Source organism: Mirounga leonina, unplaced genomic scaffold, assembly GCF_011800145.1.
Source record: "Mirounga leonina isolate KUSES-001 unplaced genomic scaffold, KU_Mleo_1.0 Mir_129, whole genome shotgun sequence".
NCBI lineage: Eukaryota > Metazoa > Chordata > Mammalia > Carnivora > Phocidae > Mirounga > Mirounga leonina.
The window spans coordinates 3,244,640-3,261,832 of NW_023270323.1; the positions used below are offsets into that span (position 1 = coordinate 3,244,640).

A 17,193-nucleotide genomic window follows, 5' to 3' on the forward strand; every position below is an offset into this window, starting at 1 on the left:
TTTCTGGGACATACTACATACATGGGTAGTTTTGTCCAAAAATATATATTTTCCCTTTAGTGGTTAGATCTAAATGAAATATGGGGTATAATCAGACCCCTTCCAGGAGAAACATAGAGATTAGCAGACATTATAAACTACTTCAGAATTGTAAACAGTTGCATTAATAATTTGTTTTTCTAGTTGGTGATGTAAAATAAGAGCTATTCTTAAAAATGGAGAAGGGGAATGTTTATGTACTGGGATTTTCTTGTTTGTTTTTTCCTCCCAGTCCTTTAGAGTCTATTGACTGTTCATCAATTTAACTATCACGTTATATATGTCTAATGTACTCGCCACACAGGAGGCTAAGTAGTTTCCTTCCCCCAAGGTAGCTTTCTATGTCTGGAAAGCAATCCATCTGTGAGCCACGCTGGCTTCTTTGGAAATATCCTCCTATTGATTAAAAGAAAAAACTTGAAAAGATGACTCAAGAAACACTACCAAGGAAAAATACCAGTGTTTCCTCATTTAATTATGACCTAAAGCAAATCATTGAAACCCAGGATCCATAGAACAGCAAAGAACAGAACAGTACAGTGACATGGAGACTGAGGGAAATAGAAGGGGATGGACTTGGACCAGAAGAAAGGGACTTGGGAAATAGTGATCTATCTGCAGCGGACTATGCATATGGAAAACATATATTTACTTTGTTTCCGCAATAAAAGTATTATATCTAAAATATTCACAAGGGCTCCTGAAGGGAAACAAGGCTTTGCAAAGTAGTAGAAATTTAGAAAAAATCTTAGTACCTACTTATTGAGCGCTGTTGACTTTGCTGCACAGAAGCTTTGGATGGCTTCCCACTGTCTGTCAAATTAAATGCCTTCTCTTCATCTCCACACGGGGATGAGCTTCTTCCCACACGGGGGCTATATTTCCGCTAAGCGGACGTGTTCAAGAACAGATTCAGTGTTGCTCTATCAACACATTTGTGCTGGTGCTTTCCTTAGGTGTTTTCTTCCCAGCTGACTCCTAGTCTCTGCCTTGGGAAATTTTATTAATACCGACAGGCTTATTTCAAGGCCTTACTCTGAGAAGCCTTACCTGACGCTCCCAACCAGATGCAATCTTTTGCTCTTCTTTCATCTTTAATGCCTCCTGCACTTACTCCTGTTCCACTTAGTAATTATTGCCACAGTTGTCTACAACTTCCTCTTTCTTCCTCCAAGACTGAAGTTCTTGACATCCTCCTGTGCATAGAAGGAATTTATACCACCAAATTGAAAAGTTATATTAAATGCCTTACAGTGTATTTTAATTTTTTTAATTTTCTAATTCTTTTAAAGATTTTATTTATTTATTTGAGAGACAGAGAGCATGAGAGAGAGCACGAGCGGAGGGGAGGGGCAGAGGGGAGAGGGAGAAGCAGACTCCCCGCTGAGCAGGGAAACCTATGCCGGACTCAATCCCAGGACCCTGGGAACATGGCCACTTAGCCAGCTGAGCCACTTTACAGTGTATTTTAAAGAATTGATATCTAAAACATGAAAAAAGTATAACACCCAGTGCTCCATGCAGTACGTGCCCTCCTTAATATCCATCAATGGGCTAATCCATCCCCCCCCTCCTCCCCTCTAAAACCCTCATTTTGTTTCTCAGAGTCCATAGTCTCTCATGGTTCATCTCTCCCGCTGATTTCCACCCCCCTTCATTTTTCCCTTCCTTCTCCTAATGTCCTCCATGCTATTCCTTATGTTCCACAAATAAGTGAAACCATATGATAATTGACTTTCTCTGCTTGACTTATTTCACTTAGCATAATCTCCTCCAGTCCCATCCATGTTGATGTAAAAGTTGGGTATTCATCCTTTCTGATGGCAGAGTAATATTCCATTGTATATATGGACCACATCTTCTTTATCCATTCATCTGTTGGAGGGCATCCAGGCTCTTTCCACAGTTTGGCTATTGCGGACATGGCTGCTATGAACATTGGGGTGCATATGGCCCTTCTTTTCACTACATCTGTGTCTTTGGGGTAAATCCCCAGTAGTGCAATTGCTGGGTCATCGGGTAGCTCTATTTTTAAATTTTTGAGGCACCTCCACACTGTTTTCCAAAGTGGCTGTACCAACTTGCATTCCCACCAACAGTGTAAGAGGGTTCCCCCTTTCTCCACAACCTATCCAACATTTGTTGTTTCTTGCCTTGTCAATTTTTGCCATTCTAACTGGTATAAGGTGGTATCTCAATGTGGTTTTGATTTGGATTTACCTGGTGGCTAATGATGCTGAACATTTTTTCATGTGTCTTTTAGCCATTTGTATGTCTTCTTTGGAGAAGTGTCTGTTCATGTCTTCTGCCCATTTTTTGACTCGAGGATTTGTTTTTTGGGTGTTGAGTTTGAGAAGTTCTTCATAGATCTTGGATACCAGCCCTTTATCTGTAGTGTCATTTGCAAATATCTTCTCCCATTTCGTGGGTTGCCTCTTTGTTTCATTGACTGTTTCCTTTGCTGTGCAGAAGCTTTTTATCTTGGTGAAGTCCCAAAAGTTTATTTTTGCTTTTGTTTCACTAGCATTTGGAGATGTATCTTGAAAGAAGTTGCTGTGGCTGATGTCAAAGAGGTTACTGCTTATGTTCTCCCCACTACATCAAAAACGAATGATGTATTGTATGGTGACTAACATAACATCATAAAATTAAGTTAAATTAAAAAAAATAAAACATGAAAAAAGTAAATAACCCAAAATTTAATCAGTATTAGGACCACAGAATAACTGTCTCAAAGAGATTTTAGATTTGTTTCTAACTTTAGAAGAAAGGAGCAATCTCTGTAGTCTAAGGAATTCTAGAGACATTGCTGCCAAGAAACCAGAATTTCAAATAGGTTTAGAAAGATTTAGCTAAGTGGAGTTAATAGTCTAGAGAAGTAGCCTAACTGAACTGGAGAGGAGGAAAACATAGGGTATAGTCATGAAATAGTAAATATTTGTTATACTATAGTTATATGGTGGTAGAGGGTTTTTATAGCTTGCAAATCATTTTGTATATATTATCTTTGTCTTTAAAACCACCCTGGAACACTTAGGTACTATAACCCTTTAAGACCCTCTGAGATTATGTATTTATTCCTCTCCCCTATTGGTCTTGTGTGATCAGAGACAGGAGGAACCATTTGCGTGCACTTTTATTCCCCTCAAGGCTAAGCAGCTCTTCAAGAAATAAACAAATGGAGAATGATTATGCCCATTATACAAAATAAGTCCCTGAGAGAAGTGCGCCTGATCACAGGGCTCAGACTTAAACACAGGTCTTCTTTATCCATGCCCAGAGCTCTTTCTTCCTTGTCAAGGCCTCCGGGGTACCAGGACAGCAGGCCTAGCAGAAGAGAGAAACCCGGAAATGCACATCTGACGGATGTCATACAGGGGTAGGAGTCATTTAAAAATTATAACCAGCTTAGTGAAACATAGATGATCTCTTTAAGTGGCATAATAGTATTGATTAGAAAGCATTCTGGAACAAAATTACAAGTATGTAGAAATGAAATTAAATGAAGATGTTGCATTAGTAGCAGTACATGTTACAAAATGAATAAAACTACAAGTGATACATTTTTAGAAACAGCTTTTAGGAAAAAACTAGGTAACTCCTACCTGAAATTGCAGAAAGACAGGTGAAGAGCTTTCCTCCACTCCCTGCTGATAATGGCTGTCTACATCTTTAAGAACCAACATAAGACCACTTCCAAGAAGCTGTCCTTGACATGCGCCATCGTATTATCCAATATCTTTTGGGCTTTAAATTAAAAATTAGTGTTTCTTGAAGGTCAACTATGCGTCTGGGGAATACACAGGTGAACAAAATATCATTCCTGGCCTCATATGGGAGGGGAGTGTATCAGACATGAAGTGCTCATGTCCAATCAACCTCACTTTTCTTGGGCTCTTGCTGCTTATTCTGTCCCTGAGGCCAGCAGCAGCTCCACCCCAGCCTCTGAGGGATGAGGCCGGAATAAAAATATCCTGAAGAGGCACTGAATGAGTATATTGAGTTCTTTGTATTATTGTTTGGTCTGTATTATATTATTGGACTTTATGTTTTATCCAATAGCTTCAGTATGCCCCCCAAAAAGTGTACTCCGACTTATATATCCTGCAGTGCACATGGTAGGCACTTAATTTATAAACAAAATTCTTTAGGTATGTTGAAAAGAAAAGAAAACTACTTCTAAGATTCTATCTCAGGGGCGGGGGGGGCGGGGGCGGAGAAAGTTTTTTTTTTTTTTTTTAAGTGAGAAATCATCTCAAAAAAAGGGGGGGGGGAAGAAAACACCCTACCATCCAAAACTCAGTTGATAAAATCAGAATAAAAAAGAAAAGGGCATTTGATGGCAATCTGGCTTTGAGGTGATCCAGTTTGGCAGTTGGATTAGTTTTCTATTGCTGTATAACAAATTACCACATAATTAGCAGTTTAAAAAAGCACCCATGTATTACCTCACGGTTTGTGCAGGTGAGGAGTCAAAGCACTGTTTACCTGGATTTTCTGCTCAGGGTCTCACCAGGCTGCAGTGCAGGTGTGTGTTTTCATCAGAGGCTCAATGGGGTCAGTGTCGGGGGTGGGTGGAGGGGGGAAAGATCCGCTTCTTGGCTACCTCAGGTGGTTGGAATAATTCATTTCCTTATGGCTGTAGCACTAAGGGCCACATTTTCTTGCTGCTGTTGGTGAGGTCTGCCCTGAGTTCCTCCAGTGTCCCTATAGCTACTTGCCATATGCCTCTCAGACCATGGTAGCCTGCTTCATCAAAGCCAACGTAGGGAGTCTCTATTTGCTAAGACAGAGTCTTAAGTCATGTAACCTAATCATGGGAGTGACATTCCATCCCCTTAACCATATGCCATTAGTTAGAAGCAAGTCACAGGTTTCTTCTGTACTCAAGGAAAGGGGATTACACAAGGAATTACTCACTGGGATCCATTTAGCATATGTTTCCTACAACAGTTTTGCCTGTTACAGTTTATTTATGTGTAAAAGATTGGTTACTTTGCTCTGTAGCAATGTTAGGAACCAAGACCGATGATTGAAAAGTTAACTTTTATTTTAGGAAATATATGTGAATATATGGAGGCATCATGCTAGGGATAAACAATGGAGACACAGTCCCTATAGTGGAGGAACATATACTCTAATAGGGAAGACTAATAGATTAAAGACAAGCAAAAATCCTACTCCCATACATAATTATAGTTCCTTATAAGTACTGCAAAGGAGCAGGGTTAAGAAAAAAGATTAATGAGGGAAACCCACTTGGGTATTAGAGAGGATAACAACAAAAATGTACTCTAGATTTGATATGGCATGTTTCCTTAAAGAAATGTCACTTGACCACCTAGAGGATGCCTAGTAGCTATCTGGGAAGGAAGAGAGGGAACTTTAGGTAGGGAGAATGTAAGTTCAAAGGCCCTGTGGCAGGAAAGACTAAGCCTATCTGAGAGACTGGAAGAAGTCTAGTGTACCTGCAACAGATGCAGTGTAGACAGATGAAGATAGAGAGGTAGAAAGGAGCTACAGGCCATGTTGAAGATTTTACATTTATTCTAAATGCAGTGGGAATCCACTGAGGGGTATTCATCAGGGAAGTGGCATGATCTGGTTTGAAAAGACTAATGGAGAAAAAATATTTTGCATTTTTTTATCCTCAGTGACATGAAAGGGTTCTCGCCTGCTGTATGCTGTACAATACTTTTTTTGTGAAGTTGTTGACAAGGTTTCCTTGGTAGTCTCTGGGGAAGGCCCTGCTTAAGTCAAAATAATTGGTACTTAGTCATGTCTCAGTTAACATTTTTAGAATATTGTTTTTGGCCCGGTAATTTCTGTGTCTTGTGTTGCTTTTTTTCCCTTATTTTTTAGTGATTATATTTTTATTTTAGGAACATAACATTGCAGTAACATACTTCTTTTCATATTTGTTATCCTAATTTTGTCTAAGATATTAGAAAGACCTTTGATATAAATAGCATGTTATAAGTAAATTGACCTTATTTTGGAAGGTTCCAGTGAAGCGCTATATTTTTTCCTGTGTTATTCAGGGAATTCATGGAGAAAAATAATGTTTTCAGTTTCTGCTCAAGTAATAACCGGTATTTTTCCTGTGATTTTTATCTAATTAGTTCCAAAGCTGCGTTTATATCTGAAAGCCTTCTGCAGCAACCTCATTCCCACATAGAATTCACTGTTGGCGGAAAAAGGACACGCTGCTGAAGTTTTTTGCTACCAATTAAATAGCGAAAACCATCCCACTGAGAAAGCACAGACTAAACTTTATCTCATTAAGACAAAATCCAGATGCCTTGTTTACTTGTAGTTGAAAATCAATACCCTATTGTCTTCTAGAAATACGTAATACACAACAGAAACAAGAAAGAGGAGGTGTGTATTTATTGCTTTGTCCAAACTAGTAATTAAAATGCAAGCTTTTATTTTCAGTTGGACAGTTCTAGCAAGTCAACAATAGTTAGAATGATCCAAACACTCAATAGGGAGAATTCTCTGCTATGGTAAAACATTACTGATTGCCTGTTGCTTAGCTGACACTCAAATAATTGCTGGATGAATGAATAATGAGTGATTAAATGAAGTTAGACTTCTGAATTGCAGCTATTATTCCCACTAATTCGGTGGACTGTTTGCAGAGAATGGCCACCAGAATTGGGCAGGACTGGTGTCACTATTGGGGATGATGGTTTCTTGGTTGCAACAAGTAAAATGCAGAATAGATCCAATTACTCAGAAGTACAGGATACCTTTCATTAAAATTCTGGGGAAATAATTTCTTCTGATTGCCCGTGTCATTTTGATGACCCAGGTAAATGGTTTTGATTATAGCCATGAAACTCTTTGTTTCAATTTGCATATGGTTAGTGGCATAAATTTTCTTCCTGCCCTTTGAGAGCAAGGATGTATGTTACCCACTGTAGCATTTTACATAGAAAGCAAAAAAAGCTACATTTGGCTAGTTCTTATTGGGAAATTGTGTCCCAAGGGTACAATAAAGTTGCCAATTTTATGAAACAGATGTAGAAGTGGACACATTGAATTATGAAGATGGAGCAGAATGCAGACAATTAATAATACTGCTGCTCTAAAATATAGATGAGAATTTTAAAGAAATGTTTTTGATAGTTGTCTCGATGTTGTAAAATGAGATGATCTCTATTCTGCTTTGCACAGCTAATTTAAATGTGCTTTATTCCCTGAGGTCTGTGTCTAAAGTTTTGAAAGTCAGTAAAAACTCATACATTATTTCTTCTGTATATGGACGTTTGTCCAAGGAACTGAGTTTTAAGGATGATACTGGCCCCACTGGGTACGTTTATGTCCTGGGCAGCTAATGACACAGACAAAATATATCAAAAAAGCTACGTAAGTTTCTATTTACTGTATATCCTGCCCAATGTACTTTTCTTTTTTTTCCCATTGGGGAAGGATATATTTGGTATTTATTTGAAAACTAATTGTTATTATAATATCTAATAAAAAAAATTGGGGATATAAAGAAACAGGTTCTTTGTCTAGGGCATAATTAACTAATTTCCTATAGGTGCCTAAGTGTTTTCTTACTAACTTTTCTCTAATGTTACTACTTAAAAATCATTTGGTGGAAGAAAAACAAATGTGAGTTCTCATATGCATGCTTGCTTAGTTGAAAATATATAACAGATTGGCAAAGGTTTAAATGCATCCTTTTATTAACCTTGGAATTGGTTAAACTTTCTCACTTTGTGTAAAGCACTTGTATTTCTCAGAAACATGAATGGAATCTGTTTTACGTTCAGGATAATTCTTCTTACTTTCCCTTTGTCAAACCCCTACTTTTCCCTTCTGTACTCTACTCCTCGTTGGGGTCCCCAGACAACACACATAGGACTTTGTGCCTTTCTTTTTTCTCTTGCCCATTCTCTGGTGCTCAGGCTCCTGGCTTCCCTGAGCCTGAATGCACTGATCCAATGGGCTCTGCCATAGATCCTAGCACATGGTAGAAGCTTAGTAAATATCAGTGCGTTTAAGCCTTTGGACCTCAGCTCCCTTACCTATGTAATAGTCATAGTACCTACTTCATAAAGTGTTTATGAAAATTAGATGAGCTAAATGTAAACTAAATTAGTCAAATGTAACATATAAAGTACTTAAACAGAGCTTAACATATAGTAGCATCATCATCATCATCATCATCCTCATTCTTCTATAAAATTTAAATGCCCATTAAAAGTAGAGATGTGTCCCTCCTTGAGAAAAGAAAATATAGGTCATCTCTCTTTTTTTTCTCATCTCAGACACTTAGTAAATATTCCAGGCCCCTCGGGATCATGTATCCAACACCTTTATTTTACAAGTGAGAAAAAGGAGATCCAGAGAGCTGGAATATCTTACACAAACAAGATCACATAGCTCATAGCCAGCTAATGAGCACCAGATCCTGAATCCAAGTGTTCTGGTAACTGTAAGGTCAGCACATGTTTTCTATGCAGTAGAAAGCTTCTCTGAAGCTTCCCAAGAGCCTACAGGCACAGACCCCACGATTAATATCATGTGGGTTTATCCTAAGCTGAAATTCCTTGTCCTGGTCATCAGTTATCTATCATAGTCTGCATATTATTTCCCATGTCTCATAACACAGTGGCTGATTATAAAAAAAATAGAGAAGTTACTTCATGATGAAGTCAGAGAAACTCCTGCTCTGAAAGCTGCCCCCATGCTCCTTCCAGTTCAGTGGGAGACTGAGACGGTGGTTCCCAGGTAGGCACCAGGAAGCCTTGTAGCCCTTAGGAGGCCCCATGCTTAGTTTAATGCGCCCCTGTGGCTGCTGCTTTCTTGAAATTTTTAGTATGTTTTGAACAAGAAAATTCCACGTTTTATGACCTCTTGGCCTTACAAATTATCTTGTCAGTCTCGCATAGGAGCAGTGGATCTTTATGGTAAATCCTTGGGCCCTCAGGAAACTTCGTATCTGCTTTGCATGGGAGGAAGTGAGATGATTTGAATAGCAAAACTCAGGACTGTAAAACCCTCAGTCAGTACAATGAGAACTGTGTTTTCTTTAGACCAGCGTGTGCATTTTATTTAGGAAGAGAGTTCCTTAGCTTTGCAATGCCAGCGAAAGAGAGAAGGCCTGTTTTGGGATAGCTATACCCTTAGGTCTTAGAGGACACTAAGATAGCTTCACCATGATGAAGACCAGCGTTTAACCATCCAACTGAATTAATGGCTGTTTTGGAAAAGTAAGGTAAAAAACAAAACAAAACAACAACAACAACAAAACACAGAAGTACATTGCTAAAGGGCAAATAACTTTGGATCTAATTAGCAGTCTGTTAGCATTTCAAAGTAGACAACTTGCAGAGCTCAAACTAATAGTCTACAGGACAAGGGGCCACTTTTTATTTTTTTAATTCCAGTATAGTTAACATACAGTGTTATATTAGTTTCAGGTGTACAATATAGTGATTCAACAATTCTATACATTACTCAGTGTTCATTTCGATGATAAGTGAATTCTTAATCCCCTTCACCGATTCACTCATTCCCCCATCCACCTCCCCTCTGGTAACCATCTGTTTGTTCTCTATAGTTAAGAGTCAAGGGGCCACTTTTATACTGATGTAAAGAAAGACCTGGCCAAAAGACATACCCATCATGGAGGGCTCCTTCCAACCATTTACCTCCTGGCCAGGGAGGAGGGCTAAAGAAGCAGACTGGTGGGAAATAGGGGGTTCACTATGAATCTTTGCCCTTTGAATTAATTCTAGTTGACCTACTTGAGCAATGATTGAGGAATTTTTGATTTCCCCAGTTGGCCCCAATCTATCCCCTGGTGAGCATAAGCTTGTTATTTTTTTAATGAAACCATTTTCACAGCCTGTTGTTTTAGGTGTCAGTAATAGAAGAGAGTAAGGTTTTTTTCTCGGTTCCTATTCCATTTTTTCATCAATTCTTCTAGTGCTGCTTGTGCTGCTGAATTGCTTTGAAACCAGCATCTTGCTCCAGAGCGTACTTTCTGGCAAACAGTGGGATAACACTCACAAAGGATGGAAATAATCCCAGATAATGACAGATGAAAAAAAAAAAAAAAATATATATATATATATAAACAAATACCTTTTGAAAATTATGACTGTATACTTTGTCATCCCCTCTGATTTATGTAAAGTAATCTTTGGGGAGGCACTTGTCCCACCATTGAACTTTTCAGGCCTAACTCCTTACCTGTCTCTGGAAGTCAACAGAAAAAACATATATATTACTTTATAGTTTTTGCTGCTAAAGTGAACTCTGTTTACTTACATTATTTATTTCTTTAATTTAACTTACTGTTTCCATCCTTTGGCAGTCAGGGTAGGTCAATCCCTGTTCTACCACAAGGAGTTCTCCAAGTAGAGACATTTTATTCATATTGCAGGGGCGGGGGAGGGCAGATGTCACAGTTCACTCCCCCAGTTTGTGGGGTTTCATTACTGCCTTTCAAAAATTGCTTTAGTAGGATTGAAGTTGCCTTCACAAATTCTTCATGAAGCTTCAGGAAGGGAAAGGAGTCTGAGATAGCTAGAAAGCAGCTACATACAGAAGTCAAGCTTAGCTAACTCTTAAAATAACACAAATGGAGTAACAATACTGTAGAAAACAGTAGATTTATTTTATGGTATCAGAGTACAAGCTTCTGTACATCAAAAGCACCACTAAGGGCAATGCATTAACAGTACTCAGTGCAGGTTTGTAGATAAGATGTCCTTAGCTACCCAGCCAGACATCTTCGTTTGTTTTTTCTATTTCTTAATAAAACTATTAGAAAATAGGTTTTCAAAACTAAGTACCATTTTCATAACTATAATCTTATTTACATTCAAAAGTGTCTTCCAGGGTCGATGCCTAAAGGAGAGACATATAGTAAGCTATCTTGAAAAAAGCAGGTTGTTTAAGATTGCTTTTTGAATTCTGTTTTTAAAACAAGCAACTTTGTAATTTATGGAACCACTGGCTATAATAAAATATCAGAAAAATGCCCATTTTTGGTTTTTAATTTCAAATGAATGATCACAGGAAGGAAATATCAGCATGCTAAATATTCTCCAGATAAACTTGGTAAAACTACACCCATATCCATATTTCAGAGGTGGGAGGTTGGTAATTAGACTGCAGAAATAATATCTTCATTCAATATTTAGAAGAAAAAAATATTTGGAAATGTTAATGGTACTCAATAGAACTTCCTAATCAAGTCCAGAGAGCCAGTTGGAATGATTCTAATTTAGAAAATACTCCAGGAGAACCTTAAGATATAGTAAGTCTCCTATGGATTATCAATCCAGCCCACATAGCATGTGTGCTATGAGCATTTTACCAGGAGGAGTCTCTTACCTCCTTTCTTGATATTTACCCATTGATTCCTCTAACAGTGCTCTACAGCCAGTTAGTATGATCTGGCCACAAAGGTTCCATCTTGGAAAATTTGACTTACTTACATTTACTCAACATTTTATTTTACTCTATGACCTCTTTAAAATAATAACTCCTGATACACTGGTGGGGAAGGTAACGTTGCAGTCCACAGATGTGACTTTGAGATTCCCTCTGAACCATCTAACTCCTCCATCTCTCCTACTCCCACCTTACACTGTATCATGAAGTGACACATAGCAGAGCAGAATACAATAAATCTAAGCCAATGGCTGCTATGTTTCCCCAAGTGTAGAAATCCCTTCTGTTTCTTTTCTCTTTTGTTTCCAGGTTAAAGGGTGCATTTGTGGACATCTAATACTGTGCATGCTGATCTGAAGGAATTTCCCTGAGGGAATGTATGATGTATATATCTTATTTATGGTCTCCTGGGAGATTTTTACTTTTAGATAGTCACAGTTAAATCAATATGGCCCCAGTCCTGTCCTTCTGAACCAGTAATATATGTTTAGCTGAATTGGTTTATAAAACATCTGATAAATTAAAATTCTCTTATTTTCCATCTTGTGACGCTTTAAATCATTTTGCAGTGATAAGATTTCTATAGTCGTCTGTTAGTAAAGTGTTTATATAATTAACTCTCTTAAAAATTGCTCTGCCAATTGTTTAAATTATGCCAAAAAATTGTAACATTTTGGATTAATTAACGACTAATCATTTTAACTGAAATGCTTTCTCTTGGCCTAAAAATGTTATCTGTTATATAATTGTTTTCTACTAACTCACAGAAGAAATAACTAATTACTCAATAATGAACCAAGCTTTTGGGGGGAGGGGGTTCTTGGTTGAGAATTGAGTAAATTTTTAAGCTATTTAGTCCTTTTAAGCCTCAAAGATATATTTCCGTTAAAAAAATCTTAATTTATTTTTCAACCTACATTAAAAAATATTATGAGTACTGATCCAAAAATACCTTTTTCCCCACAAAGAGAACATCGCTCATTTCATAATTTGTACAACATTATAGTTGAAAAAAGTTGAGATTTGTCATCAAGATAGTTATGACACTATCTAGTAAATACATTTTGTCCATCTTTAATAGATATTCTCACTGAATTCTAAGAGTTTACATTTAAAATCAGTGGTTTGACAGTGAAAGAAAAAGAAAGAGTGTTAGATATATATTAGAAAGAAATGACAGTTATCTGTCTAGCCCATCTTTCATAAATGATTTAATGTATGAAAATTGTTCAGCATGTTTTCTGCAACTGTCAGAAAATGACAATCAGTATAATATATGGGAAAATAATTTATATTAGTTGTAGTCCCAGGCTACCCAGTTTCTAAAACTGTGTCAATTTGGAGGTCATTTAGCCTCTTTGCATCTCAGGTTTCTCCTTGATTAAAGGGGGTTAAGAAGCCTGTCACCAGGTTGTTGTGAATTAAATATGGAAGGTGCTAGGAAAAATGGAAAACATTCTGTAAGAGTTAGCTTCTTCGAATCCATTTAGAATCACCAACTTTTAGAGCTAGAAGAAACCTTTGGATATCATGAATCTCCCTGTTTCCATTTGGGAAATAAGGCAACAGGCCCAGGGGAGGTAGTGACCTTTGCTCTCTGTCACATAGGACTTGACCCTCAAGTCAGATCTCTGGACACACTGAGCCATCTTACTTGTTTACTTGTGTGTTTATTTGCTTGGTTTGGGTATATTTACCTTTAGAGGGTAGCCCAAAGGATAAATACCATTGGGATCAGTAAGAAGCATAGGGTTGTAACTATATCTCTTTTGAAAATGTAGAAGCCAAGAATGAGAATGCTGTAGATTTCTTTAGTTGCAAACTCCCCTGTTTAGAAGTTCTAGGGAATGTGCCTGTTTTGGAACCTGTTAGAAATGTACCTTGCATAAGTCACCTGGCCAGTTTTCAGTTAGTCATTTACCAAATCCTGTTTTAACCCACCAGTGGGGTCTGGAGAAATGGAGTAAGGCACCCCAAAGGATCTCTCAGTGTCCCTTTTTATTTGAGTGATTTATCTTTTGCTGAGTCTACTTAATAAAGAATCAGAATGATACTTCTTACTGTCCAACAGTGTGAATGGAGATTTTGATTAAGAAATAATGTTGTCGGGCGCCTGGGTGGCTCAGTTGGTTAAGCGACTGCCTTCGGCTCAGGTCATGATCCTGGAGTCCCGGGATCGAGTCCCGCATCGGGCTCTCTGCTCGGCAGGGAGTCTGCTTCTCCCTCTGACCCTCCTCCCTCTCATGCTCTCTGTCTCTCATTCTCTCTGTCTCAAATAAATAAATAAAATCTTTAAAAAAAACAAAAAAGAAAGAATGTTGTCATTTTCATAGGTTTGGGGGTACACTTTTAAACTATTTTCAAGATAAGCAGTGAACTTTCAAATTCTAAAACAATAGAACTATCTAGAATAATATCCAATAGAGCTATAATGGGCACTGCTTACGTAATTTTGAATTTTCTTACTACACTTTAAAAAAATAAAAAGAATCAGGTAAAATTAATGTTAACATTATTCTCAACTCAGTACATCTAACATATCATTTTAACATGTAATCAATATTTAAAAACTATTGATGAGATATTTAACATTCTCTTTTTTAATGTTTTTGACACCCAGTGTGTATTTTATATTCACAGCACATCTCAACTCAGATGCTAAATTTTCACTGGAAATACATGATCTGTATTTGATTTCATAGAATTTGCATTTGAAAAAGTAAATTTATCTACCTCAGTTACACTAAAGATACTTAAAATTTTCCAGTAACTGAATTGAGTTTCAATCAATTTTAAATTTAAATCAATTCATAGAAGTACAGATTTGAAATTCACTTCATCAATTGTTTAGCCAGATTTCAAGTGCCTAATAGCCACATGTGGCCACTATTATGTAGGATAGCACAGTTCTAGAAGACCGCGCAGTGCTCATGTTTTAGCTTATCCTTATGCATGTGGGAGAAAAGGGGGGCAAAAATCCATCTAACAATCTGTTTTATCTCATTTCATTGACTAATGCTTTATTTTATTATGCAAACGTCTCTCATATACCTTCTGTAGTAAATACTTAGATTTTTCTTTTCAAACCAAATAGTAAAACATCCATTATAAGAACTGATGGGAAGATAAATGTTGGGAAATTGCCTTAACTGTGATTGTTAGTATTTGAATTGACCAGATTTCCTTTCCAACAGCTTTGAATGCTTTGTGGGTTTGTATAACCATGTGCCCAGCTTTATAAGTACTTTCAGTGTAACCTGCTTTGTTTCACTTGACTGCTCTAGTATGGTTAAGGACAAGTGTGTTTGAATAATAACAGGCCTATCAAATTGCCAACTGGAAGATCTGTGGAATATGTTTAGGGCAGCTTTTAGCAACATTTCCTTTACCTGGCCAAACATTTTTAGAAAAAAATGTTCAGTTGCACGATGGATTCTTAACTGGCAGATTCTAGGAAATACTTATTTAGCTAACATATATGCTTATTTGTTACCATTAATTTAAAAAAAAAAAAAAAAAAGCAAATGTCCTGGGTCATATAGAGAGATAGTATAGCAAAGAAATTGAAAGCATGGTTCAGGAGTCAGACTGGCTGTATTTATATCATGATTTCACCACTTATACATTATGTGAATTTATGCAAAATTACTTTACATTTTCAAATCTGTTTCCTCATTCTAGAATGGAGATAGGAATAGGACCTACTTAATAGGGATGTTAAAGAATTAAATGAGAATATATCCTCAGCCCTATGCCTGGCACAGAGTAAGGGCTCAGAATATGAAATATTCTTATACAAGACTGTTAGAACTATAGGCCACACTTTAATTCCATCTCCAAAAATTAAAAAGAGAAAAAGCAAATGCCCTACATGACTATGGTGAAGTAAAGTCAAAGTGTAGAAACCTGAATAGTGGAGAGTCAGAAGCCTCTTCTCCAGTTTCTTTTTTGTTGTTGTTGTTGTTTATTTGTTTCTTTTTTTAAAGTTTATTTATTTATTTTTTAGTAAGTGCTACACCCAACATGGGGTTCAGACTCATGACCCCAAGGTCCAAGAGTCGCATGCTCTTCTAACTGAGCCAGCCAGGTGCCCCTGTTTCTTTTTGTTTTAATTAGTGTGCAGGGTCTTTCTGTCAAGAAGCAAAAGCAATTGTTGATCAGTTGTGTGAGAATTGTGCTTTCCCTACCTGTTCCAAGATAACTAATTTGTATCTGTTTTGAAACTAGACTTTATAAACAAATTCTCTAAAACGATTCTGTGAATAATAGATCAGACTTGTAATCAAGGTATGGTTTTATGTTCTGAAAATTATAGCAAAGATAAACATCATAAAGTACATTTGCTACTTTATGTAGTGCCAGATTGGTAAATTAGTGTACTTTTTTGCTGTCTTATAATTGTTGTTGTTGGTTGTTTTTTTTAATTTACATTATTCTTCATGTTCCTGGACTCCTATTTCTCAGATCCCTTTTCTGTATGATTATTATTAATGTGGCATGTGTAATGTTTATCGTGTTTGCATAAAAATAGATCATCTCTGGTAGGTAATTTTCAGTATTAAAGCAAATGTGCTTACTCACTGAATGTGAAAAACATCCCTCTGGAACAAGTGTAGAACTATCCATCTCTTGAACAGAGTTCTTATGGGCTTTGCTTATCTACCTAACTGCCTTGGAAATATGGCTTGGAAATCTTTAGCGTACTTTTGGGAAGCAGTCAATCATTTAGGCAGTTTCCACTAAACAGCAAACTCCTTGAGATAATCAGGTTATTACAAGTAAAAATATTTTAGGAAGTGGGTCTCTGTCAGCTAAGTAAAAACCTGTACTGAACTGATGTTTAAGATGCATTATCACAGGCAAAAAAAAAAAAACAAACAAACAAAACTTACTTTGTTCTTTAACAAAGCTAGTTACAGAGGTTCATAGTTGGGTCAGCCATGACAGAAACGCAGGATTTTAGAAATATTTGACATTATTTTTAAAACCATTAATATTGAGTTGTTAGCTCTGTCTGTGGATGGAATTTCAGAGCACTTACTTTTTATACATTTTAAAAGTAGAACTAGGTCAGAAATTGGCACAAAATTAGAAATGTCACGATATTTTATTTGAGGCATGGCTGTTTATTTTTAAATATATTGAAGTCAAACAAATAGGACACAGGGTCACATAAAACATGAATGTATTTTTAAAATATTCTTTCTTAATGAGCTGGAATACATATTTTTTCTTCCAGATTTGAATTTACATTCTTTAAATCTCACATTTTATTTCTGTGGAGGGAAAGAGAAGCGTATGTAGAAGACCAGAATTTCTATTTAAGCATTGTCATACGTGTCCAAGCATTGGACATGTCCAATACCCTTTATTTTGCTGACATCTTGTATAGGTTTCTAATCTTGGATTATAACCCATATGAATATCCATTAAGATCCACAAGAAGATCCTCACAGAGGAAAAAAAAAAAAAAGTACTTTACCACATTAAATTAAGCATAAGAGAAACAAACTGAGAGATCTAGAGGGGAGGAGGGTGGGGGGATGGGTTAGCCTGGTGATGGGTATTAAGGAGGGCACATTCTGCATGGAGCACTGGGTGTTATACGCAAACAATGAATCATGGAACACTACATCAAAAACTAATGATGTAATGTATGGGGATTAACCTAACATAATAAAATAAATAAATAAATAAATAAATAAATAAATAAATAAATAAATAAATAAA

At 36.8% G+C, this 17,193-nt stretch overlaps 1 protein-coding gene across 1 annotated transcript in view; it reads left to right on the plus strand.

Annotated features, from left to right (window-relative positions):
* Window positions 1–17,193, plus strand: part of UNC5C (unc-5 netrin receptor C) — a 344,363-nt gene that overhangs the window by 136,761 nt on the left and 190,409 nt on the right. The gene's annotated exons all lie outside the window — the stretch shown is intronic.